The sequence below is a fragment of the Triticum urartu genome, chromosome 2A, assembly GCF_056163025.1.
Source record: "Triticum urartu cultivar PI428250 chromosome 2A, HENAU_Tu73, whole genome shotgun sequence".
NCBI lineage: Eukaryota > Viridiplantae > Streptophyta > Magnoliopsida > Poales > Poaceae > Triticum > Triticum urartu.
In genome coordinates, this window is record NC_141874.1 from 128,628,472 (window position 1) to 128,653,904 (window position 25,433).

Below are 25,433 nucleotides of genomic sequence, written 5' to 3' on the forward strand. Positions count from 1 at the left end.
CTCACATGACTGGCAAGGTTATGGCCTAGCACGACGGGTCAAGCGAACACTTCAGGTATGACCTACAAAAATGGTATGATACGCCAGGTTAGTACATTGAATGTACTTGCAAGACAACCAAATACATAGCATCCAAACCAGCAGAAGACAAAGCAGGAACCAAGCGCATGCAACAACCTTTCTCACAACAATTACTAAACATGGCATGATATATATCAACTAAGCATGAACAGTATCATAGCATCTACTAACATGGCAATGACATGGCATATCAAAACATGCTTCTAACATGGCAATAGGAAAACATATCATATCATCTCAATCATGGCATAATTTAACATATCAATCAAAACATGGCATGGCATCATGAAACTATGCTGCATACAAACGACCGGTCATATACACAACAGACATAACATGTTAAATTTATGCAACCATCTCTTGTTATGCCATGGTTCTTTAAATGCAACACATTACTCAAGCAATGCAACCAAACTGGTGCACCGAGTCCCTCGGACTCTCTTCCCAATGGGTTGCCTCGCAACCAAACCGTGATCATGCGCGGATCACAAATGGAACCATACTCGGTTCAACGGGTTACCTTGTAACCAAACGGTGATCACTCACGGATCACAAACGGAACCATATTCAGTTCAACAGGTTAACTTGTAACCAAACGGTGATCACTCATGGATCACAAACGGAACCACACTGGGTTCAACACTCACCGAGACCTCATCTCGTGATCATATCAAAACATCACCGTGACTTCTCATGACTACCTCATAGTCCAAGTCACCACATTCTTTATATCACATTAATTAAATTAATTATTTCAGGTTTATCCTCCATTTCGACCAAGACCCGATAGTGTGAGCTACTATGACCGGTGCTGCTATCGATAGAATTTATAAACACTCTGCAGAGGTAGCGCACTGTACCCACACTACGGAACCCATGGCGTCGTCATCCCATTCGGGTGGACTAACGACATTCCAACGAAACCGAACTACTGCCATGACACTCTCCCGGCCACTCCGACTCACTCCCCACTGGGCTAGTCCTGGGTGGCCCCGTGTCTACCAAAGACACCAACGGCCACCGTCGTGGCAAAACAAACGGTCCCAAACAGGGACATGAGCTCAAAACCAAACATGGGCACACAAGGCTTATGTCCGCCTACCTGATTAGGGTAGAGAGCGCCCATAACCTTCCCTCATTGGAGGCACCAGCGAGAGGCATGACAATAGATAGCATTAAGGCCTTCCCATATAGGCAAATGTGGCTGCACTGAAATTTTTTGATTTGGTGGCACTATGACTCGATGCCATCGATGATGGAGGAGGTTTGTTATTATTAAGTCATTTTATTACCTTCTCCACCATCATGAACATGGATGCAACAATGAACATGCATCATACAAATGCTTTAATAAAATACCGAACTTCTCAAGTGAACAACTATAGCATAAAGAACATGACAATACCAAGTACTAGCATATCAACGGTGCATTACAATGATCATAGCATTTTATAAAGATGTCATGAAAATAAAGTAGAGTAGTGACATGGTATTATCAATAATAATCTTCTAATTAGCATGGCAAAAGATATCATAAATACACAAGCATGCAGGATAAGTATAACAGAATGACTACAAATGAAAACGATAGGAAACAGCTGCAACTACACACACACAAGGTGCAAGCTAAGTCAACATGCAAGTTCAGAGCTCATGATAAGAGGTTGGCTTTCCTGGGGTTGATAAATACTCCCGAAAAAAGTGTGAAACGACCGCGGAAAGAGTTGCCGGAAATAGTTCTCTCTCGGAGGGGGCTGTTTACAGGCAAGGGCAAAATGGTCATTTTCACTGTGTGAAGACATTTTGAAAATGATACCAATGAAAAGAGCTCGACGAACAGAGAACATGAGCGTTGGAATCACCTCAATCGGAGTTACGAGCGCAAAGTTGTGGCCATTCACTTTTGAGGCAGAAAAGCAACTAAAGCAGTGAACGTTCACAAAATAAGCACTTCGGCCGGCTGAGCTGAAAAAGAGAAAGCGCCATTCCGAGAATAGGCCTTCAGAGAAGTGAAAACATATTTTCCTCTAAAAGAACAAAAGAATACGCTTTCTAACCTAGGAAACATACTCAGGGAAGATTACGTTTTTATCGCAAGGAAACGGCTTCGGGTTCAGGCGCGTCCACTTATCCGACGTGGGTAGCGGGGCCACGCCCTTCTCTTGCTGACGAGTAGGTCCCACCTCTCCTTCTCTCTCCTCCTCTCCTCCTCCTTCCTTCTCCTCTGCCCCCGACGCAGAGACGAGGGCGATGGCTCCGGCATGGCCTCGTTGCTCTGACAAGCTAGCTGGCCAGGGAATGGCACCTGCTAGGTCACGGGCGAGCATCGCCTCCAACTACGATGGTCAGGACAGTGGGGTTGGCTGGAAGGTGCGGCAATGGGTGGAAGCAAAGGGCGGCGGGGTCGGGTGGTTGGAGGGCTCCGGTGAGAGGAAGAGGCGGGCGACAGTCTAGGGACGGTCGCCAGAGAGTGGCGCGTCCATCCATGGGCTCGGACGGGGCATGGGACAGCTGGAGAGAGGGGTTGGGCGCGGAGGCCATGGGCGAACTCCGGCAAGGGATTTAGCCGGGCACGGGCACTGGGGTGGACCGGAGGGAGTGGGCAGGAGGTTGGGAGTGCTGGCTTGCTCGGGGAGGGTCGCGGACGGGCTATTTATAGCCAGACGAGGAGCACCTGAGCTGGGCACCGCCGAGCGCGTCCGGCCGAGGCTCTGCCGGCTGCAGCAGTCACGGGGGGCACGGGAAGCCGACGAGGAGGAAGCGGACGCGGCGCAGAGGCTCACGGACGAGAGGAGGAAGAGGACAGAAGCAAGGAAGAAGATGATGGCCACATGAGCGCACTGTTCGGTCGTTGGCACGGCTCGCCGGAGAAGAAAACAATGGGGGCCAGAGGTCCAGGAGGAAGAAGACGTCGAGGGGGAACTGTAGGACACTAGTGGCGAGGCCAGAGCTGGTCGGAGTAGCGCTGCCGACGAGAACAGTGGCTAGACCACCGTTTTGGCCTGGTTACACTCATGGTCACCACGGACAAGGCGCGCCCTGGATTTTTACTGATGCCAGCTCATGTCTAACGGGTAGTCTGTCGAAGATAGAGTGTTACTACGGTAAGGAAACAAGCAAAGACAAATGGAGCTGAGTAAACTAAGCTCCACAAGTTTGCTTTTGCAAACTTTGCCACATTCTAGAGATTAAACCAGAGAGGTGAAAAAGGTAAAATTGATGTCTGGGAGGCTTAGGGTAGCAAGGACTACGGTCCTAGGAATTATGAAGTCATTAGGACAATGATTTAGCATAGTTGCAGTACAACTGCTAAATCTGACCCAGAAATCAAATGATGAAGGAGCACTCACTAGGAGTGTTGGATTGGGCTAAAACTTGGCAAAGGTTGATGATTTGGACATACAATGATGCTGTAAAAAGTTCATACCAAATGGGCTTGCCAAAATGGTACTTCCTTCACAGTTATTATTTCTGCCAAGAAACTGGAGAAAAGTCCTCAAGGCAAATGGCTAGATGAAATGAGCCAAAACTTTGTGGAGACATGTTATATAGATATAAGAGGACCTGGGAAAAGTTTCAGCCATAATGGAGCAAGATTAGATGCATTTGCTTCACAAACTAAAAAATTGGACATAAATCAAGAATAGCTCCTGTGCTCACATAGTTAATTGAAATGAACTTAATTTAGGTGGAGGCTAATGATATGAGATACTTGAGAGGATGGAAAAGTTTCATCCCATTCGGAAACTCTATGAAGGTACTTCCTTCACAAAGTCGCGTTCTGGTCAGAAACTTTGAAAAAATGCAGAGTGACCTAGGATGAATGGATCGAACTCATATTTGGCATCCATGGGTGATTTAACAATGTTAATCACCCTGCAAAATTTCAGCTCCATTGGCTTTAGGAATAAAGCACTTCCTTTGCAAAATTTCAGAGAAGGCAGAAACTTGCATTGGATCATGTGCCCAATTTTGAACTATAGAATCATAAGATTAGGATGGAACTAGTAAATATATTGCAACGAAAAGCTCCACAATTTATGTGGGAATTTTGTCTGCTATAAAAATAGTAGTTCCTTTGGAAAATGGTAGAAATGCAATATTGGCATTAAATAGGAAAGGGCAATTTTCCTTATTTAATCATGGCCAATATATTTGCCAGAGCTTGGATTAGGCATAAGTATCAACTCCACCAATTCTCATGAATTTAGGAGATGGGTAGCTATGCCTTTCAATTTTATTCCTCAGAAAGGCAACAAAAGGAATAAATCACAATTCAAAAATATTGCATGGGACTTAGCAATATTTTTGCACATCCAAGGTTCAGAAGGATAGGAGGATCTCTCGGAACAATAGGGAGGATCAACAGATCAAAGAAAATGATGGCTCCTTTGTAAGCAGAACGGACATATCCAATTCCAAAAATTTGGAATTTAGTGTTTGAGAAGGATTTGAGGTGATGCAAATGAGGTCTTGCCCATTGACAAAGACATGAGCAAGGTTTTGAAAGGATGAAAATGACAAGAATCATCAGAGTCATCCAGCAAACTCAGGAGATTTTTTTCTGAAAATGAGTGCCAGGAAGGAATAACTGCACAAAAATTGATAGCCCAATTTTGGGGCTGTTAGAGCAACTCTAGCAGACCCCGCATCCCGCCGGCCCGCAAAATGCATTTGCAGTTCGCGCAAAACCGCTTTTGCGGGCCGGCGCGGGCTGGCACAGATGCAGACCTCATATAATGGACCCGTAAAAAGCATATTCATGGAATATGCTTTTTACAGGTCGGCTTCTGCAGGTTCTGATCTGGCGCAGCTCCTCCCGGCCCGCAAAACTTAGATTTGCAACTAAATTGATCTAGCATAATGCTTTTCTTTGCTTTTGCAACAACATTAGATACAAAAGATATCACCAAATCTTGGCTAGAATAGCAAAACCAAAGAAAACAAGAACCACAAGTATGCATTTCGGAATATTTCCAACTTCCATAACTGCTCCCACTAGTTGAAGCAATATCTTCTCCATGCACTCATTGTTGATCTGTGGATTCTTGATCTTGCTTTCTTCATTCTTCATCTTTGTATTCAAAGAAGTAGATGTTGCTTCCCCTCTAGTTGCACATGCCGCCGCATCATTGCCTTCGATTGTACTAAGGAGTGCACTAACATCTATTAAGTTTCTTTCTATCAACAAATCAATGTATTGGCCTTCCCAAAACAAAAATGAGCATCCATCGTCCTACACAGAACATTGAGCAAGCTCGAAGTGAGCTACCGCAATTGAACTAAAGAATGAGCTATGGAGCGAGGTACCGCAAGTGCACGTACCCCGTCGTTTTCACATTTGTAGAGCACCCATCTGGGGTGCTTCGGCATGCCCGAAGTGAGCCGCAGCACTTGGCGCGGGCAGTCGTCGCACTCTATGAGCGGCATCGGTAGGCCACAAAGACGCTGCGCGAGCGCTGAGCCCGGTGGACGGCCGGACAAGTCCATGCCCGCAAACCTTCGGCGGTGGCGGGCGGACGAACCCGTGCCTTCATGTGGCGATGCACCCTTGCCTGGGTTGCGAGAGAGGCTCCCGACCACTCCATCGCTTGGGGAAGCAACCGGTGGCCGGAAAAGGCAAATTCGGCGGCCCGCGATGAAGTGCCGCAGATCTGCAAATCCGGCGGCCCGCCGATGCAGGGGAGGAAGGGAGGGGAGGCGTTGTGCGCGTGGCGGTGCTTTGGCGTGCTCCTGCCGGCTGCTGTCGCCGGAATCTTGGGCGGCAGCAAGCGGCGGCGCGGGGGGTGAGAGGAGAGGTGGTTGGTGGGAGAAAGTGTGGGATGAAATGTCCCCCCCACCAACCGCTTCCGCTTATATGCAGGGCACCGCATCCGCGAGGGGGAAACCTGCGTTTTCCCGGGTTGGGGTCGGGATTTTGCTGCGCCCTCTAAAATTTTTTGCGGGCCGGGGCGGAATGCAGGGTCTGATCGGGCTGGTTTTTCTGCCCCGACCTGCATTTTGGCGGTTATTTTGCGGGTCGGGGCGGGATGCGGGGTCTGCTAGAGTTGCTCTTACAAACCTTCCCCCGTAAAAAGAATCTCGTCCTCGAGATTCCTAGGGTTACAACACAACTGAAACGATAACCACTCCAGGGAAAACCGCGGGGTTAATTCTTAACCCTTTGGTTAAATTCAAATGAGATGGCGGCACCGATAATTGGTACACCCGAGGAGGGATATGGCAAACCTGGATATATCCACCGCTAGGGGGACTCGAGTTCAAACTCCCGAAAAATGCTGGATGCACCCAATGAACAGTGGTTTCACCTGCTGACACGTGGGTCCAAGACCCACTGGCAGCCTCCTTCTTCTACCTCTGGTGTCGGTGTTCTGGGAACGGGGGTCCCCAAACTTGCCTGCCTGCGGCCCACGGCGTGGCTTTGCAGGCAGGCCTATACGACCCATCTTCAACAACAAGGAATCAAGACCCTCGCGAGGGGCCAAGCCTCGCGAGGCGGACAACACGAAACCTCCTCAGGAGTGGCCTCACCAGGCTGGCTCATGAGGGGCAGAGAGTTCATGGTCGGACAAACCTTGCGAGGTTTCTCGTGACGTAAGCCATGACGATCGAGACCAGGCGGGCGCCAGCGTGCGCAGCATCCTTGTTTCCTCTTTAGTTCTAAGGAGGCAAGCATAGGCGCGGAGTACCGAGGCATCAAGCAAAGATTTCCATATTGGTGTAACGAGACCAAGACCAGAAGGACGGTAAGACGGAGGTCACCATGGAGCCCAGGACGGTGTCACCACCAGAACCTTTGGCAAGCGCAGACCACCTTTTGTCAGGATAGCTTGTACTAGGTGTCCCCTTTCAAATTGGCCTTTGTTGGCTCCCTTCCCGCTCAATATTTTGGGAGAGGACCAGGGCCTCTATAAATAGGACTAGCCACCACCATAGGCAGGGAGAGAGGAACTAGGTCATCCCCCGCCACACAAGTGCACCAAGCACAAGAACACCTCAACCTCAGGAGGCTGTTCTTCCCCTTGTACTGTTCATCTTCAGCCCAAGAGGCAATCAACCACCACCACACTAGAGTAGGGTGTTACACCACAACGGTGGCCCGAACCAGTATAAATCTTGTGCCCCTTGTGTTGCAAGTTCGTCGAGTTAGTTCGTGAGATCCATGCTAAGTAAGGACGTGGATTGATAGGGGGGAGATCTTCGGGTGCACCCTAGTGTTCGAACCTGAAGGGTTTTGCCGGAACCCGTGATCCGACATTTGGCGCGCTAGGTAGGGGCGCACTGAAGCTTCTCATCCGTCGCTCCGCGTCACGTCGCTTCATCGTCTCCATGGCGGATGCGCGTCGCGCCCGTGCCGAGCGCCAGGCTGCCTCACCACCCGCGTTGCTCAGACGGCCCCCGTCGGCGGGCCACCCCGTTGCTCTCTGTCGCCTGCTGCCAACACCGCCATCGGCCCAACAGGGAATGAGCAGCAAGCATCCTCACTGCACCCCTCAGTGCGGCAAGACGACCGCACCGCCACTCCATCGCTGACTCCTGCTGGTTCATCGTCTCACGCTCGTCGCATTCCCACGGACGCACGGGCCGCGCTCCTCATGGCGCCCGAGCTTCTGCACTACCGCCTAGTCGACGACCTCTACGAGGACTGGCTTGACCGCATCGCCGAGCTTGTCCACGCCGCAGGGGGATCCCCTACGCCGTCCCACTCTCTGCCTCGCCCTCCGCTAGCCACGGCGACGCAGCTCATCAAGCGCCTCCACCACCTCTGCCCCAAGACGGTGCCCTAGCGCCAAGGCACGCGGCTCCACGGCGCGACCCACCGCGTCCGGCGCCCGCGTGTGAAGAAAGAAGCTGTCAAGAAGTCCCTTAACCGCAGGCGAACGCTCCGCCAGTCCTTGCTCCGCCACGCTAGGATCGTTTGTTGTGGCAAGGCCCTGCCCGCTGGCCGTAGCGGTGCTCGGGCGTCAAGGCCAAGCTCCACCTCCAGCGCGGGCACCGGTGACCACGGCCGGCTGCCGCGCCTTCACCCCCGAGCTGCGCAGCATCGCCTAGCTGGGCAAATTCAAGCCAGAACTGCCTCCTCGCTACGACAGCACCCCCGACCCCACGGAGTTCCTGCAGATCTACGAGTTGAGCATCGAGGTGGCCAACAGCGACAAGAAAGTCATGGCGAACTGGTTTCCCATGGCTCTCAAGGATGGCCCCCGCTCCTGGCTCCTGAACCTGCCTCCAGGCTCAATTTCCTCTGGGACGAAATGTGCAACCGCTTCATCGCCAACTTCCAGGGCACTCGCGACTGCCCCCCGGTCGTGGGCGACTTGCGCCAGATCAAGCAACAACTAGGAGAAACCCTGCAGAAGTACATTCAGCGCTTCAACAGCGCACGGATCAAGATCCCCGAGGTGAACGACGAGGCCATCATCTCAGCATTCTCCGACGGTGTCCGCGACGTCAAGATGAACGAGGAGCTCACCATCCATGAAGAGCCGTGCATGACCCTGGAGCTGTACAACATCGCGACCAAGTGTGCTAGAGCTGAGGAGGGCACCTCTCCCTCCTCGAGCTCCCTGCTGCGGACCCAGAGGAGAAGAAGACCAAGGCCAAGGATGTGAAGCGCAAGGGAGCAGCCGTGCTCGCGGCGGAGCCAGACACCAAGCGCGGCAGAGACCAGCCTGAGACATCCAAGGGCAGCCGCCCGTTCTATGCCTTCCATAACCTGCATACCCACAACACCAACGACTGTCAAGAGCTCAGAGCCATTCGAGAAGGACACTTCGGTCGACGCCCCGAGCGTAGCGACCGGGGCTACGGCCGAGGAGGAGGACGTGATGGCGGACGCTGGGATGACCGTGGCCCATGCCGAGAGTGGCACACCGGCCTCATGAGGACCGCTGGCAGGATCAGCCTCGTGAGGGCGCCTGGACGGACCAGCCTCGTGAGGCTCCTCGTGAGGCTCGTCCTCAAGGCAACATAGGCCTTCCTCCACTACCTCCACCACCCAGAAGGAATGACGACCACCATCAAGACGAGGGGGCTGGGGGCTTCCAGGAGCCACGCGCTATCGCCTGCATCTTGGGCGGAGCTCAAGCCCCAGCCTCGCATCGTATCTTCAAATAGTTTGCCTGTGAAGTGAATGCAGTTGTCCCCAAGCTCGAGGCCACATGTCCACTCAAATGGTCCAGGTGCCCCATCACATTCAGTTCGGCAGATCAGATCAAGTGCGCGGCCACTGCTGGCGTCCTCCCAATGCTCTGTTCGCCAGTCATCAGCAACGTGCAAGTTACCAAGACCCTCATGGACAGCGGTGCAGGGCTCAATGTCCTGTCCGTTGACACGTTCGACAACCTCCAAGTGCCATATGACCAGCTTCAGCCTACCAAGCCTTTTTCAGGAGTGACCGACGACTCTACTACCCCGATCGGGCAGGTCTGCCTCCCTGTTACCTTCAGAGAACGCAACAACTACCGCACATAACTCATCGACTTCGACGTCGCCTACATCCACCTGCCATACAACACCATCCTCGGGTATCCAGCCCTAGCCAAGTTCGTGGTGGTGACCCATCACGGCTACAATGTGCTCAAGATGCCGGGAAGTGGCGGAATCATCACGGTCCCATGCGAAGAAAGAGACACGGTGTGCTCCCTCGAGCGTGCCTTCCAAGCTGCAGCAATCGACGACCCCGACAGTCAGGGCGAGCGCCCTCCTGAGGCCACCCCCAAGAAGAAGAATCAACTGCGTGACGCAGGGCCTCGGGCAAGTGGCGCCTCGTCAGGATCGGTGTCCGCGCCAGGGGCGCCTCCATCCATCGCATAGGAAGGCACGCCCAGCGCCCCTCTCGGGCAGGGCTCGGGGGCTCTCTTCTGGAGGGCGTCAGACTTTGCTGGCATCACGAGAGAGGCACTTGGGCACCACTCGGAGGCGTGCTTCGCGGCACGTTTCCCTCAGGAGAACACAGGGCAAGGAGTGCCCACAGCTCAGGAGTTCATCACTAAGACCACTCAGGAACTACAAGACGCGAGGGCCATGCGCGGCAGCCGCCGCTCACCAGGCGTAGCCCCCCGTCCAGGAAAGGATGACGGGTTGTGCGTCTGCATCGACATCCCAGGACTCAATCGGGCCACTTCTCAGGAGCTTCTCTGGCCTTCGTGCATGGGACGCTGCGAGGGCCCACCTCACAGCTACGTTCGTATGCCCTTTGGCCTGCCGAGCATGGCGGCCGCCTATCGACGCCACCTGCGGAGCATGTTGGCGTCTCAGGAGGCCAGGCACCACGCCGTGCTGACAGAGATGAAGACGGTCCTCAGGGAACCCCTAGACCCCCAGAGCCTCCCGAGGCTCAGGGCCCCGGTGGCTCATGAGGGGCAGCCCTCTCACCGCACACCTTCAGCTACCCCAACTCTCCGTCATCAACAGAACCAGGTGACATTTTCCCAAGTTCATTCAGCTGGGAGTGCCCCCAGGGCTGCATCATTCCCAGGCCGCATGGGTCCATCCCTGTGGCATGTATCTTTCCCTTTATGTCTTTAGCTTACCATGTTGGGGGCGCCCCTCGGGCTGCGTCATCCCCAAGCCGCTCAGGCCGGACCCGGTGGCATGCATCTTCCCTGCACTTACCTGAGCAAGGTTGCTTTCCATGCTTAATCTATCTATGACTATCGCCTGCTTGATTGTCACCCACCGTGGGAGCCGAGCGCCGGTCGTCTTTCTTCAGGAGCCTTCTCATTGTCTAACCATTTTGCAGGACCAAGACAGCGAACAAGAATCAAGACCAGGCGCAACCCGCCTTGAGGTAGGGCCTCATGAGTCCCGCGCTGGCTCATGAGTGCCCAGATATACCTTGTCTAGCCCTACCGTGCAAGCCACTTGTCAGGGCGGGGCTGTACACGCCCCGGGGGCTCTCCGTAGTAGGGAGTCCCCCTCCCACGCCCTAGTGGAAGCACCATGATCCGCGCTGGCCGTCGACACTGCGGAGGAGCGGCTATGCCCGTGCACAAGCGGAAGCAATACGCTCCGCACTGGTGATAAACAACTCAGGGCGGCCACGGTCGTACCAACCTCAGGGAGCCCCAGAGCTCAGTGTCCGGCCTCACCGCAACGCTCCACTCAGGAGAGCCGCGCGAGGGGGCTGGGCACGGGGGGCTGCGCTTGGGTCACGCCCAAGCGTACGCCACCCAACCAGGTCCCCCGGACCTAGTCGTCGCACGCCCCTCCCGAGCCGAGCCTCAGCAAGGGCAAAGGTACAAAGAATGTTTGCACGTCAAGGGGGACTCCTGAGCATCGCAGCTCAGGAGCCTAAATGGTCATGTAGCCCCTCACTCCTTGGTCCGTCCTGGTTTTCGGTCGGCTCAACGGCGGTTGAGGTATGCGTGGGGCTGGGCTTTGCCGACGTAGAACATTAACCTATCCTCGCATATCCTTCCTATATGCTATTTGCGTGTCAAGGGGGATTCCTGAGCATCGCGACTCAGGAGCCTAACTCATCATGTAGCCCCTTGCTCCTTTGTCCGTCCTGGTTTCCGGTCGGCCCAACGGCGGTTGAGGTATGCGCGGAGCCGGGCTCTACCGATGCAGAACACAAAGCAAATAGGAAGAAAATCGCAAAATCTCAAAGCAAATATTACAATACATATTGTTCTCACAATATCAAACGCAAGATTAACGCCTCCACAAGGCATGGTACATGTTGCAGGAACCAAGCAGAAAAGCAGCCGCAAGACACCCCTGGACACCGCCGGCACCTGCAAAAGGTGCCCCCTCCTGGGTAGCATCGCCTTCACCTGCATCACCAGTCGAGGGCGCGGGGGCGAAGGCATCAAACTTCTTCAGCAAGGCTTCGACTTGACCCTTCACGGCCGCGGCGGCAGCCGCGCAGTCTTCGTTAGCCACCAGTTCCAGCAGCTCGTCAAGACGAGCGCTGGGGTCACGAAGGTGAGGTGGCTGAAGACCCATGTCAGCATGGCTGAGGAGAGGACGCGAGCCACTGCTTCCGCCATAGGGCCGATTCCTTCCACGAACTCCTCGAGCGCCTTCACCGGGAAGGGAAGCAGCTGAGTAGGGCCATCCTCGTCGATGGCCAGCGGCTTCTCCAAGCCCTTCTCGTACATTGTCCTCAGCGCCATGCGGGACCTCTCCTCGAAGGTCGAGAAGACTGCGCGGTCTTCGGCAAGGACCCTCGCCTTGGCGTCAAGGTCAGCCTCCTTTGGCGCCGCGAGGGCGCCCTCCGAGCGGCAGACTCGGGCAATCCGACCCCAGCCTCGGGTCATGAAGATCTCCCCGGAGGCAACGGTTCCAATCTCCGCTCCAGTCGCCGGGGCATCGCAGTCTGCACGCTGCAGCCAAAGTTCCCGAAGGCCCCTCGGCGGCATCTCGGCGGCGAAGAATGGCGGGAGGCATATCCAGGTGCTTGGGGGCACCGCTGCCCACAACACAAACTCGCGCGAAGAGTCCGTAGCAAGGACCCCTCGAGCGACGGCGTGTGCCTCCGTAGCACGACGACTGTGTGCCTCGAGCGACCACTCCTCCCTCCAGAATCGTCAGCGTGAGCGTACAAGGGCAGCGGGTATCTAGGAGGCGGCCTCTCATACCAAGGCCTCGACACCACCGACCTCACGACCACCTCGTGGCAATGAGACCTCCTTTTCTTCGGCGGGAGCAGCTCGGCCACGTTGAGGGGAGCCTTGCCCTTCTCTGCGGCTGAGAACCTCCGGATTGACGCCATGTCTACACAAGCAAGAAGTGGAGCTAGGAAGAAGAAGAAGCAGGAGAGGCAGAGGAAAGATGGGCGACGGGGGCTCCGCCCCCCTCCCATTTATACCAGGAGAAGGCCAACCAGCACCCCCACGATCACGGGTAATGATGGTCTTCCTTGCATGTCGCAGGGACTTGTCACGTTGGGCAGTTGCCAAGGCAGCATGGGGAAGCGGAGATGCCCATGTCCAATCAACCGCCACGCGTCGATCGAGGTTGCAGGCTATCGGGGCCCGCGGTGCTCCAGACTTGACCCTTGGCTTCGCCTCGAAGCCAAGCCCGAGCGCGCCTTGGGCCCGGGGGCTACTGTCGGTGTTCTGGGAACGGGGGTCCCCAGACTTGCCTTCCTACGGCCCACGGCATGGCTTTGCTGGCAGGCCTGTACGGTCCATCTTCAACAACAAGAAATCAAGACCCTCGCGAGGGGCCAAGCCTCGCGAGGCGGACGACACGAAACCTCCTCAGGAGCGACCTCACCAGGCTGGCTTGTGAGGGGCGGAGCGTTCAAGGTCGGGCAAACCTCGCCAGGTTTCTCGTGACGTAAGCCATGACAATCGAGACCAGGCTGGCGCCAGCGCGCGCATCATCCTTGTTTCCTCTTTAGTGCTAAGGGGGCAAGCGCAGGCGCAGAGTACCGACGCATCAAGCAAAGGTTTCCATATTGGTGCAACGAGACCAAGACCAGAAGGACGGAAAGACGGAGGTCACCATGGAGCCCAGGACGGTGTCACCACCAGAACCTTTGGCAGGCCAAGACCACCTTTTGTCGGGATAGCTTGTACTAGCTGTCCCCTTTCAAATTGGCCGTTGTTGGCTCCCTTCCCGCTCAATATTTGGGGAGAGGACCAGGGCCTCTATAAATAGGACTAGGCACCACCATAGGCAGGGAGAGAGGAACTAGGTCAACCCCAGCCACATAAGTGCACCAAGCACATGAACACCTCAACCTCAGGAGGCTGTTCTTCCCCTGGTACTGTTCATCTTCAGCCCAAGAGGCAATCCACCACCACCACACTGGAGTAGGGTATTACACCACAACGATGGCCCGAACCAGTATAAATCTTGCGTCCCTTGTGTTGCAAGTTCATTGTATTAGTTCGTGAGATCCAGGCTAAGTAAGGATGCGGATTGATAGGGGGGGGGAGATCTTCGCGCGCACCCCAGTGTTCTAACCTTAAGGGTTTTGCTGGAACCCGTGATCTGACATCCGGCTTCCTGCTTCTCCTACACTTCTGCTCCGCGTGCGGCTTGGTGCAGTGCGCATCTAGCTCCTAGGGCAATGAGACCCTAGAGCCATAGTGCGCGGAGTGCACGACGCCGGTGCAGCGAGCACTCACGTTGCGTGCCAGCACCTTGTCGGCACCGCTCGCGGATTCGCCTCCTGGACGCCGATGATCGAGCGACGAGCGGTTTTCCTGGACCTCGCTCACCGTACACCGGGTTGGGTTATAAAATACGGCAGCACGACTCTCCTCCAATGCACCAACACAATGCCGCTCTACTACCTCTTCGGTTTGGGCGAGATCGAGCCGAGCTCCTTCAGCGAGGAGGTGTTCCTGGTGGCGCTACCATTGTTCCTCGTAGCACTGCTGGGCACACTGATTGGCTCGTCACTCCTCCTGCTGATACTCATCAGGAATGATCGAGTTCGGGACAATGCGCGGCTGGGTGCGGTGGCTCGAGATGCGGGAGAAGATGGTGCACTAGGTGGTCCTCCGCCATGCTTGATCCTCCGTCGCTTTGCTCCGGCGGAGTAATCGCGTGCTGCGGTGGAGTGGTGGTGGCAACATGCCTGCACCACGCAAGGCAAATACGATGGTAGGGATGGGCAACCTAAGATGCTAACTTTGATACTATGCATTACGGAAGTAGCTAGTATCATACACTATCATATGCATGATACTAGTATACTATGATACTCCCCATTACAACCAGCCTTATAGGGCTCAATTCAAAAATCTCACCAACCAAGATAGATGGTGAGTGGTGGAATACTTTTTGTAGTTTGCAAAAACACCCAATTAATGCTTTTGTTTTCCTCAAAAAATTATGTTTCCAATGTATTAATTGCAATACATGCATGCCTAAAATACATGCATTGGTCAACTTTCTCTTAATACTTGCATGCAATGATTGAATGCACCTTGGAATCTGGACATGTGATGGGGAACAACCAAATTGAGCCTTATAAAATGGAAAAACTAAAATTTTGAGATAAGCCTATAAACCGGAAAGGAGGGAGTATATATGCATGATACTAGTATATGATCGGCAATACCTCCGTAATGCACGCATGCATAGTAACATAAGTTAGTATCTTAGGTTGCCTCATTAATTGCCATGCATGACACAAAGTAGTACAACATTTAATATGATATGGTATCATGATACGATACCACACCCTCTCTTTCCTCATTTAACCGTGTGCCACATCATCCAAAAAGTCTAGTCGGCATGCATCATACCGCTTGATACTCCCATATTACGACCAGCCTTATTAGGGTGGCCATAGTGGGGGTATCATAGCCGGTATCATGCACTCGGGAATAGAAAATATGATGATGTGGCAAAGAAGCAATAACATAGGTAGATACCGCAACACATATAATGAATGCTATACTACTTTGTGTCATGCATGGCCATAAATACGGTCATCTATGATATATACTACTCTATGATACTATATATGCACTATGAAGGTACGTACGTAGCATTATATATATAGTATATGATACTCTCCACTATATAAGGCTGGCCATAGTGGTGGTATCATAGCCGACGATGTCACGCACTCGAAAATAGCAAGTATGCTGATGTGGCAAAGAATTAAATATATATATAAAGAGGGTTTGAGTAACATATAGGTAGATACCGTATCATGTTAAATGGGATGCTAATTTGTGTCATGCATGGCAATAAATATGATATGTATTATACTATGCGCTATAATTAATAAAAGGTAGTATCATACACTAGTATCATATATACTGTATATTCATGATACTAGTATATGACACTCTCCACTATACTCGTGATTTCTTACTGCGGAAAAAAATTGGAGGCGAAATGATGAACTCATGTTTTCTTTCGAACAAAAATATGATGTTATGTAATGTAAATGTTTTCAAAGAGCACACGGTTCACTCATGAAAGCCGTGTGTCCACTAAACTACCGCGATGCACCCTCCCACCCCTCTGCCACGCAAGCGATCTGAGTCGTGCGTTCTGATTGGCCAGAACCCAAACCCCACAGACCATATGTCTGCACCGTTGGATTCTCCTTGATCGAACGGCGATCCTCATCCCTTTCGACAACACATGTAAATGTTTTCAAATAGCCCCTCCCCAAAAAATGTTTTCAAAGAGCACACGGTTCACACACGAAAGCCGTGTGCCTACCAAACCGTGGCCGATGCCCCCCCTTGCTGCGCGCGCGATCTGAGTTGTGTGTTCTGATTGGCCAGAACCCAAACCCCACGGATCATATGTATGCACCGTTGGATGCTCCTAGATCAAACGGCAATCCTCATCCCTTTCGACAGGAAATGCAGTTCGTCTAGGAATTGATTTATATGCCAACATGCACGGTAAATGCCAAAAAAATTCTTACATATAGCACACGAGACCTGAAATGCGCAAGAAAAATCAAACCCGTGATAAAATTGTGATTGGTTTACGTGGGAAAAATTTAGAGGCGAAACGATGAACTCACGTCTTCATTTCAAAATTAGTATTTCTTCATTTCAAACGAAATTATTCAGTTCATGCACACGAGCGCTAAGAGGAAACCGTTTGCATAGGCCTTTCCGCACGCACGGCGACCGGGGATATTTTTCAGCCTTTTCACCTAGGCCGCCAACACTCGGAGTCCCGAACACCCCCACCGCCCGCCCGCGTTTCTCTCAACTAGTCCACCCAATCTCCTTCGCCGGCTCCCCCCTCCCCCAGATCCACAACAGAACCCTCTCCGGCGCCGCCGTGCTCACTCTAGCCGTGTGCCCGCTCTTCGGCGTCAAGCCTACCTCCACTGCCGTTCCCAACACGTGGCGGCCCGCGCCTCGCCGTCTTCGTTTGCTCACCAACCACCCTCGAGCATATCGATGTAGTAACCCTCACCTCTCCTGTGGTCCGGCCGGGTTTGCATGAAGAAGCCTGTTAGTTACTGCTCTCCATCGCGGTGAGGCATATTTCCTCGCAATCCGTCTTCCAATTTCGTTCCGTATGTTCCCAAATTGGCTACAAAATAACAGGGAGTGTATATATGTTCATTATCTACCTTCCTTATTACATATAAGCTGTATTTGTTGCAATAAGTTACTGCCTATTTACAGATCGCGGGCGCCCGAGTCACACAAACTTAACAAATTAGCCGTACATTTTCTAATTTATTGCATGGCATGTTTAGAAAGCTTGATACCAAGTTGTTAGTTTTATGCTTATCCTCCTTTTCCTGAGTTTCGCATGTGTTCTGTGTAGATGCCGAGTAGCAGCGAAAACACTCATTCAGGCCATGTATCTTCATCTGATTCGCACAACCCTAGGTGTTCAGTAGATTGTGAGGGATCAAGTAGTCTTGAACGGGATAGAGCTGCAGCAATTACCCTTTTGGTCAGGACACGGAGGAACGCTCCAAGGAAGCCCACACACCAGCCTAAAGGTGTATATGAAGTAAGAGATTGATTTGAAGTCCTGGGCTCCAACTAAATTAGATAAAGCACGCATGAGGTTCAGGAGTGTGTGTGCATTTGTTTGCAGGGCAAGGCTCAACATTAATCTGCTGGGGTTTCGGAAGGCTGACACAGAAACACGGCGAAGGATAGTCTGGGAGATCATGGATCACTTCAACGTTCCAGAGCAGTGGAGAATGCAGGTGGAACACGCTGCACTGAAAATGGCTAGGGATGCTGGGAGAAACTTGAAGCACGTGTTGTACAAGAACTACTTGAGTGAAGGCAAGGACCCCCAAATTACAAAGGCAGAATGGGCAGAATTCAAAAGGGTCAGGGCAACTAAAGAGTTTGCTGAGAAGAGTTTCAAGCAATTGGAACTTCAGAAGAAGAACATACACCCCCACCGTATAGGTGTGGCAATATACTACGGCATGAAACTGATATGGGAACAGGAGGACAGAAGCAGTAGCGGTGGGTGGGAATCTGGCCTTTAGTGAAGTCAGGGGCGAACACGCCAGGGACTACTCGCAGGCACGTGCAAAGAGGCATGATGACTGAACTTTTTACTTTGAAAATGCACATGACACCAAACTGTATGAAGTGATGTTAGAGGCTTCCAAGATCCCTGGAAGGTTCTATAGGAACTCAGGGCCATGTGACATTCTGTCCATTGCTCTGGACACAAAAGATCCCATGGCTGTGCAAGCGGTATAGGTGTTAATGTCCTACACAAGAGGGCTTTCACACTCAGCAAAGAAGAGAGGCTCAACATGAAAAAAGCAAGGAGTGAAATGAAGCAGAATGCATTGTAAAGGTTCAAGAAGGAGATTTATCCAACTGTTTGAAAGGATGCTGAGGAGTCAATGATGATGCAGAAGACTCTAACACTTACAGATAGCCAGCAGATGGGAGGGGGCGGGCATGGAGGATGCTGCTTATTGCGCGACAACACTACACAAGAGTAGTTGTGCATCAGCTGACCCTGGCGACACTGAGAGTACAGCTGCTCATGATGATGCTATATCTGATCTATCTGGAATGAAAGACAGACTGAAGGGAATTCTTACACATTATGAAGGTACATTAAAATGTGCAACAGCCTGGGTTTGCCCACCCTTCTTGGAAGATGGCCTCTTCTTGGACAATGTGCCATTGAAGCCCGGCTGTGTGAAATGCTACGTGACTGAAGTAAAGCCTGGATTCAATGAATTTGCCCTGAAGAATGTCCTTGGAGACTTCAATGAGCAAAGGACCTTGGGAGAAACACTGTTACATCACATCCAGTGGCCACGAAAGGAAATAGAGTTCATCGATGAGATTCCTGAAGCCCCGCCAAGAGCAACTACTGTCGCCCCTCAACCGGTGACGCTCTCCTTGCCACAACAACTCTCGCGGGCTGATGCATCAACATGTGATCAACCGGCCCGACTTTGAGGCGTATAGGCCATGTCATCCTCAGCCCCAAAGCAGCCAGTGGCAATGCCTACAACTGCTGATGATGCACCACCAGTTTAGATGCCAGCCACTGAAGTAGTGGGGGGAGACCCAGCTGCAACACATGCTCACCAGACCAACCTGGTGGAACAGACTGCTAAGCAATCTGATGCTTCAGAACCGCCTGCTAAGCAGTCTGTAGGTCCAGAACCAACCGCTCATCAGTCCATCGGTCCGCAGGCGCGTGATCAGCATACCAATGCGTCATCACTTCCTGCTCAGCAAACCAACGCGTTGGCACGGCCTCCTCAGCACACCGACAAGTTGACACCACCTGTGCAGAAACCTGACATAGCTTCAACGGATGGTCAGCAGTCCGATGCCTCTTCTCCTACAGCCCAGTAGTCCGTCACAGCAGCACCGCCAGCTCAGCGGTCCGGCATAGATAAACTGTCTGCTAAGCAGTCCATCCAAGCTTCACCGTCTGCTCGGCAGTCTACCTTGCAGCCAACCAGACATTCCACCAGAAATGCTTCAAGTACTAAGAAGGAAGTGGCCAAAAAGGCTACACCCACGAGGAAGCGCAGCGGGAGAGTGAAGAGGAAAGAGAACGATTTCCTCTTACTTAAAGCACTCACATCGCCCAGAACCAAATTAATAACAGCTTGTTCGAATCGGGGAGTAATATTATTTCTGGCGCCATGGATGATGAAGAAGTAGAATTTTTGCTTGCTAAAAGTAAAGCACATGTACTTCAAGCACGCAAGTACGTCCATGGACAGCCATTTCTTGTTGGTGAATAATTTGATGAGTGCAGCTCCAGTTGTCGCGAGTTACATGAATATTGCATGGATCAAATGTCAGAAGGTCATCATGGTTTGCTAGTCCACTACAACATAGATCATTTCTGACACGATGCTGGTTCCATCAATGTGAGTTTCGAGGACTTACATCTCTTCTTCAACTTCAACGTGCTCGATGCCACTCTTGTTAGATGCCTGATTTTGTAAGTACTTAACAAACTCTGATCAACTTCTCCATACAAGGCTGTAAATGATAATCAGCTAACTGCATTTTATTCCTCTCAGGGGATTGAACGCGCAGAGAAGAAAAAGGGAGAGTGTGTATTTCATATATCCTGCATTAGCAAATGGCACAACATTAGATGGTAAGGACCGACGGGACTGGGCCGTTAACACGGTCGTCCGTATCTTCGAAAACACATCCCATGCACAATCATTTCTCTGGCCATATCATGAACGATAAGTCAAGTAAACAATCACGCTTACACTGATTGTCTTTCAGATTTTGAAATAATTCATAAGTTCATGGCTTCCTTAATATGTAGCAATCACTGGATATTGGTATTCATTGTTCCAAAGAAGAACACAGTTTACTACATCGATTCTCTCAGAGAGTCAAGAAACGCTTAGGATCTGACGCATGTTCAGCAATTCTTGGATAGGTATTGAATTCTATGATGTTGAAATTAATTTGCATTCATATCTGGTTCAATAATTGATGTTGTCAAAGTCCATCATCATTTGTAGTGTGCTCGCATTGTGGAAAACTAAACCAGGGAACCTGTTCAAGACAGAACAACCTCTGCAACATGAGATTATATCTCCGGTACCACACCAAAATCCGTTATTTTCGGAAAATTTATCCAACAGTCTGCAAATACCTTTCTTTACGCTAGTCAAATGTTCAAGCTTCTAAATAAACCTCTTTCTCTTTTGTCCAAAGAAAAAATAATACATCTAACACCGGTTAGGTTGTTCCTAACAGGACAAATACATGACTAATTTTGTACAAAAAAATTCGGTGTCCTCAGCAATAAGCAGGGACCAACCTTTGTGGATACTATGTTTGCAGACACATGATCTCCATCTGCAAATCTGCTGATAGCTGTGATGATCCTCGCAAATTAGTACCAGTAAGTCTATCTTAGATAATATCTTCTACTCCACTCATATGGCACATTCTGATCTTAAAACTGAGGACCCTGAACCGCTCCCGGCTGGTGAATTGCTGATGGTTTGGAGATTTATCAGCGACTTCTTCCTAGATCACTACATCAATCCCACTGGTGATAATGAAGATTTTAGCATGCGTTCTCCTGAAACATTGAGTAAGAGTTAGCCGCTAAACATATAATGCAGGGATCCATTGTTTTCCATCTGATGAGGTCTTTGTATTTCATACACTATGATTAATTATGTAATGCATATATGTGTGGACAAATCGTTGGAATTTAGCTACCATATGTTCAATTGCAATTGTTGCGAAATCTGATGAATGTTCTTCCTATGGACACTATTTGTTCAATTGAATATTGTGGCGAATTTGCTTTTTGCGTGCCGGTTCAAAATGGGATATTTTTGTTTATTTGTTCAATTGAATATTGTGACGAATTTGCCTTTTGCGTGCCGATTCAAAATGGGATATTTTTGTTTTAACCTGGCAATTGCTCCGCACACGGTTCAACTAAATGAGTGTGTGCGATCCACATCGGAAAGCATATGTCAATCGTAGTGGAACCGTCTGTGGTACACAGTAGATCGCAAACGATTTGCAGTGCTACTACGTGTGCGTAGGGTTTCCGGAACCGTTTGTGATATCGCCTTATCACACACGAGGACTAGGAGTAAACCGTGCCCAATGAAAAATACAATCCCAGTCGTAATTTTTTCAGGAAACATGTGGGATCCCAAACGAAAAGCACATGTCACTCTTGCGGCAACCGTCGGTGATATCCAACAAATCACAAACGGTCTGCAACACTTGTATGTGTGTGAAGGGGCTCGTCAACCATTTGTGATAGAACATTATCACAAATGGTAATTATTGGCAAACGTGTGCGATAGAGTCTAGCATGGCAGGCGGGTTACACAGAAAACTCGTGTGCGATGGGGCACAAATCGCACACAGTTCATATGTTGGCCCGTGTGCCTTACATATTGTTTCCCAAATGGTTTGTTACGCAGACCGTATGGTTTCACTGCGTCATTAGAAATGCTTAATCACTGATACCACACGTGTAAAGAATTTAGTGTGTGTTGCAACGCACATGATTACATTTTGGAAGGCCTCTGGATCACTGCTCCATATCCCCGATGGTTTCTGGGTCGTGTGGGAAGGACATCCTATCGCACACACTCACTTGGTGACGGTTCCAAATGCCCTTGTGGAAAGGGGTTAAAAACTGTTTGTTTAGGACAGACGCGCACCAGTGTCGCGATGATTTTTCTTGGACCAAAAGACAACCAGGAGACTTGGAGATAAAATCGGAGGAGCCACGAGGTGGCCACAAGGACGGAGGGCACGCTCACACTTTTGTGGGCCCCTCGTGCACCTCCTGACCTAATTCTTTCGCCTATATATACTCATATATACCCAAACCAACAGAGGCACCCATGAAAACACTTTTCCACCGCCCAACCTTCTTTACCCGTGAGATCCCATCTAGGGACCTTTTCTGGCACCCTGCCAGAGGGGGATTCGATCATGGAGGGCTTCTACATCAACTCTATTGTCCTTTCGATGAAGTGTGAGTGGTTTACCTCAGACCTACATTTCCATAGCTAGTAGCTAGATGGCTTCTTCTTTCTCTTTGATTCTCAATACCATGTTCTCCTCGATGTTCTTGGAGATCTATTTGATGTAATACCTTTTTGCGGTGTGTTTTCCGAGATAGAATGAATTGTGGATTTATGATCAGCTTATCTATGAATATTATTTGAATCACCTCTGAATTCTTATATGCATGATTTGATATCTTTGTATTTCTCTTCGAACTATCGGTTTGGTTTGGCCAACTAGATTGTTTTTTCTTGCAATGGGAGAAGTGCTTAGCTTTGGGTTCAATCTTGCGGTGTCCTTTCCCAGTGACAGTAGGGGCAGTAAGGCACCTATTATATTGTTGTCATCGAGGATAAAAAGATGGGGTTTTCATCATATTGCTTGAGATAATTCCTCTACATCATGTCATCTTGCTTAATGCGTTACTCTGTTCTTCATGAACTTAATACTCTAGATGCATGCTGGATAGCGGTCGATGTGTGTAGTAATAGTAGTAGATGCAGAATCATTTCGGTCTTCTTGACATGGACATGATGCCTATATTCATGATCATTGCCTTAGATATCGTCATAACTTTGTGCTTTTCTATCAATTGCTTGGAAGTAATTTGTTTACCCACCATAATAGTTTCTATCTTGAGAGAAGCCTCTAGTGAAACCTATGGCCCCCGGGCCTTTTTTCCATCATATAAGTTTCCGACCTATTGGATTAGTTTATGATTTACTCTTTTTGCAATCTTTTACTTTCCGGTCTATAAACCAAAAATACTAAAAATATTTACTTTATCGTTTATCTATCTCTATCAGATCTCACTTTTGCAAGTAACCTTGAAGGGATTGACAACCCCTTTATCCCGTTGGGTGCAAGTTGTTTGATTGTTTGTGCAGGTATTTGGTGACTTGTGCATTGTATCCTACTGGATTGATACCTTGGTTCTGAAACTGAGGGAAATACTTATCTCTACTTTGCCGCATCACCCTTTCCTCTTCAAGGGAAAAACCAACGCAAGCTCAAGAAGCAACAGGAAGAATTTCTAGCACCGTTGCCGGGTATATCTACGCTAAGTCAAGACATAGCAAGTACCTATCATAAACTCTCATCTCTTGCATTACATTATTCGCCATTCGCCTCTCGTTTTCCTCTCCCCCACTTCTAAAACAATTTTTGAAAAGATTTTCCTTTTCTTCGCCCCTCTTCCGTTCACCTTCTTCGCTTGCTTTTTGTGTGCTCGTGTGTTGGATTGCTTGCTTTGTCACGATGACTCAAGAGAATACTGAATTGTGTGATTTTTCCAACACCAATAATAATGATTTTATTAGTACTCTAATTTCTCCCGCTACTAATGTAGAATCTTGTGAAACTAATGCCGCTTTGCTGAATCTTGTTATGAAAGATCAATTTTCCGGCCTTCCTAGTGAAGATGCTGCATCCCATCTAAAAAATTTCATTGATTTGTGTGATATGCCAAAGAAAAAAGATGTGGATAATGATATTGTTAAATTGAAGCTATTTCCATTCTCACTTCGAGGTCGTGCTAAAACTTGGTTTGCATCTTTACCTAAAAGTAGTATCGATTCATGGAATAAGTGTAAAGATGCTTTTATTTACAAGTATTTTCCTCCCGCTAAGATTATCTCCCATAGGGATATTATGAATTTTAAACAACTTGATCACGAACATGTTGCACAATCTTGGGAGAGGATGAAATTGATGATACGAAATTGCCCTACTCATGGTTTGAATTTGTGGATGATTATACTAAATTTTTATGCCGGATTGAATTTTTCTTCTAGAAATCTTTTAGATTCGGCTGCAAGGTACTTTTATGGAAATTACTTTAGGAGAAGCTACTAAACTCCTAGATAATATTATGGTTAATTATTCTCAATGGCATACCGAAAGATCTTCCACTAGTAAAAAAGTGCATGTGATTGAAGAGATTAATGTTTTGAGTGGAAAGATGGATGAGCTTAAGAAATTATTTGCTATCAAGAGTGCTTCTATTGATCATAATGATATTCCCTTGTCTACTTTGATTGAAAATAGTAATGAATCTATGGATGTGAATTTTGTTGGTAGGAACAATTTTGGTAATAACACATATAGAGGTAATTTTAATTCTAGGCCGTTCCCTTGTAATTCCTCTAAAAATTATGGTAATTCCTACAACAATTCTTATGGAAATTATAATAAGAGGCCCTCTAATTTTGAGGATAGTGTTAAAGAATTTATGAGTTCGCAAAAGAATTGCAATGCTTTGATTCGAGAATGATTGCTTAAGATTGATGATTTGGCTAGGAACGTCGATAGAATTTCTCTTGATAGTGTTGATTCTTTGAAACTTAGAGCTATTCCACCCATGCATGATATTAGTGAGTCTCTCAAAGCTATGAGAATTTCCATTGATGAGTGCAAGGAAAGAACCACACAGATGCGTGCTAAAAAGATTAGTTTGTAAAAACCTATTCCTCTAGTTTCCGTGAAAATAATGATGAAGATCTTAAAGTGATTGATGTGACTCCTATTGAATCTTTGTTTTACAATATAATGGGACTGTAGATGAGTCAACTTTAGTTAAAAGGCGGCCCAATGATTCGGAGTTTTTAGATCTAGATGCAAAAATTGATAAAAGTGGGATTAGAGAGGTCAAAACTTTAAGTAGCAATGAACCCACTCTTTTGGATTTCAAGGAATTTAATTATGATAATTGTTATTTAATAGATTGTATTTCCTTGCTGCAATCCATGTTGAATTCTCCTCATGCTTATAATCAAAATAAAGCTTTACTAAACATATCGTTGATGCTATGATGCAATCTTTTGAAGAAAAGCTTGAATTGGAAATTTCTATCCCTGGAAAACTTTATGATGAGTGGGAACCTGCTATTACGATTAAGATTAAAGATTATGAGTGCCA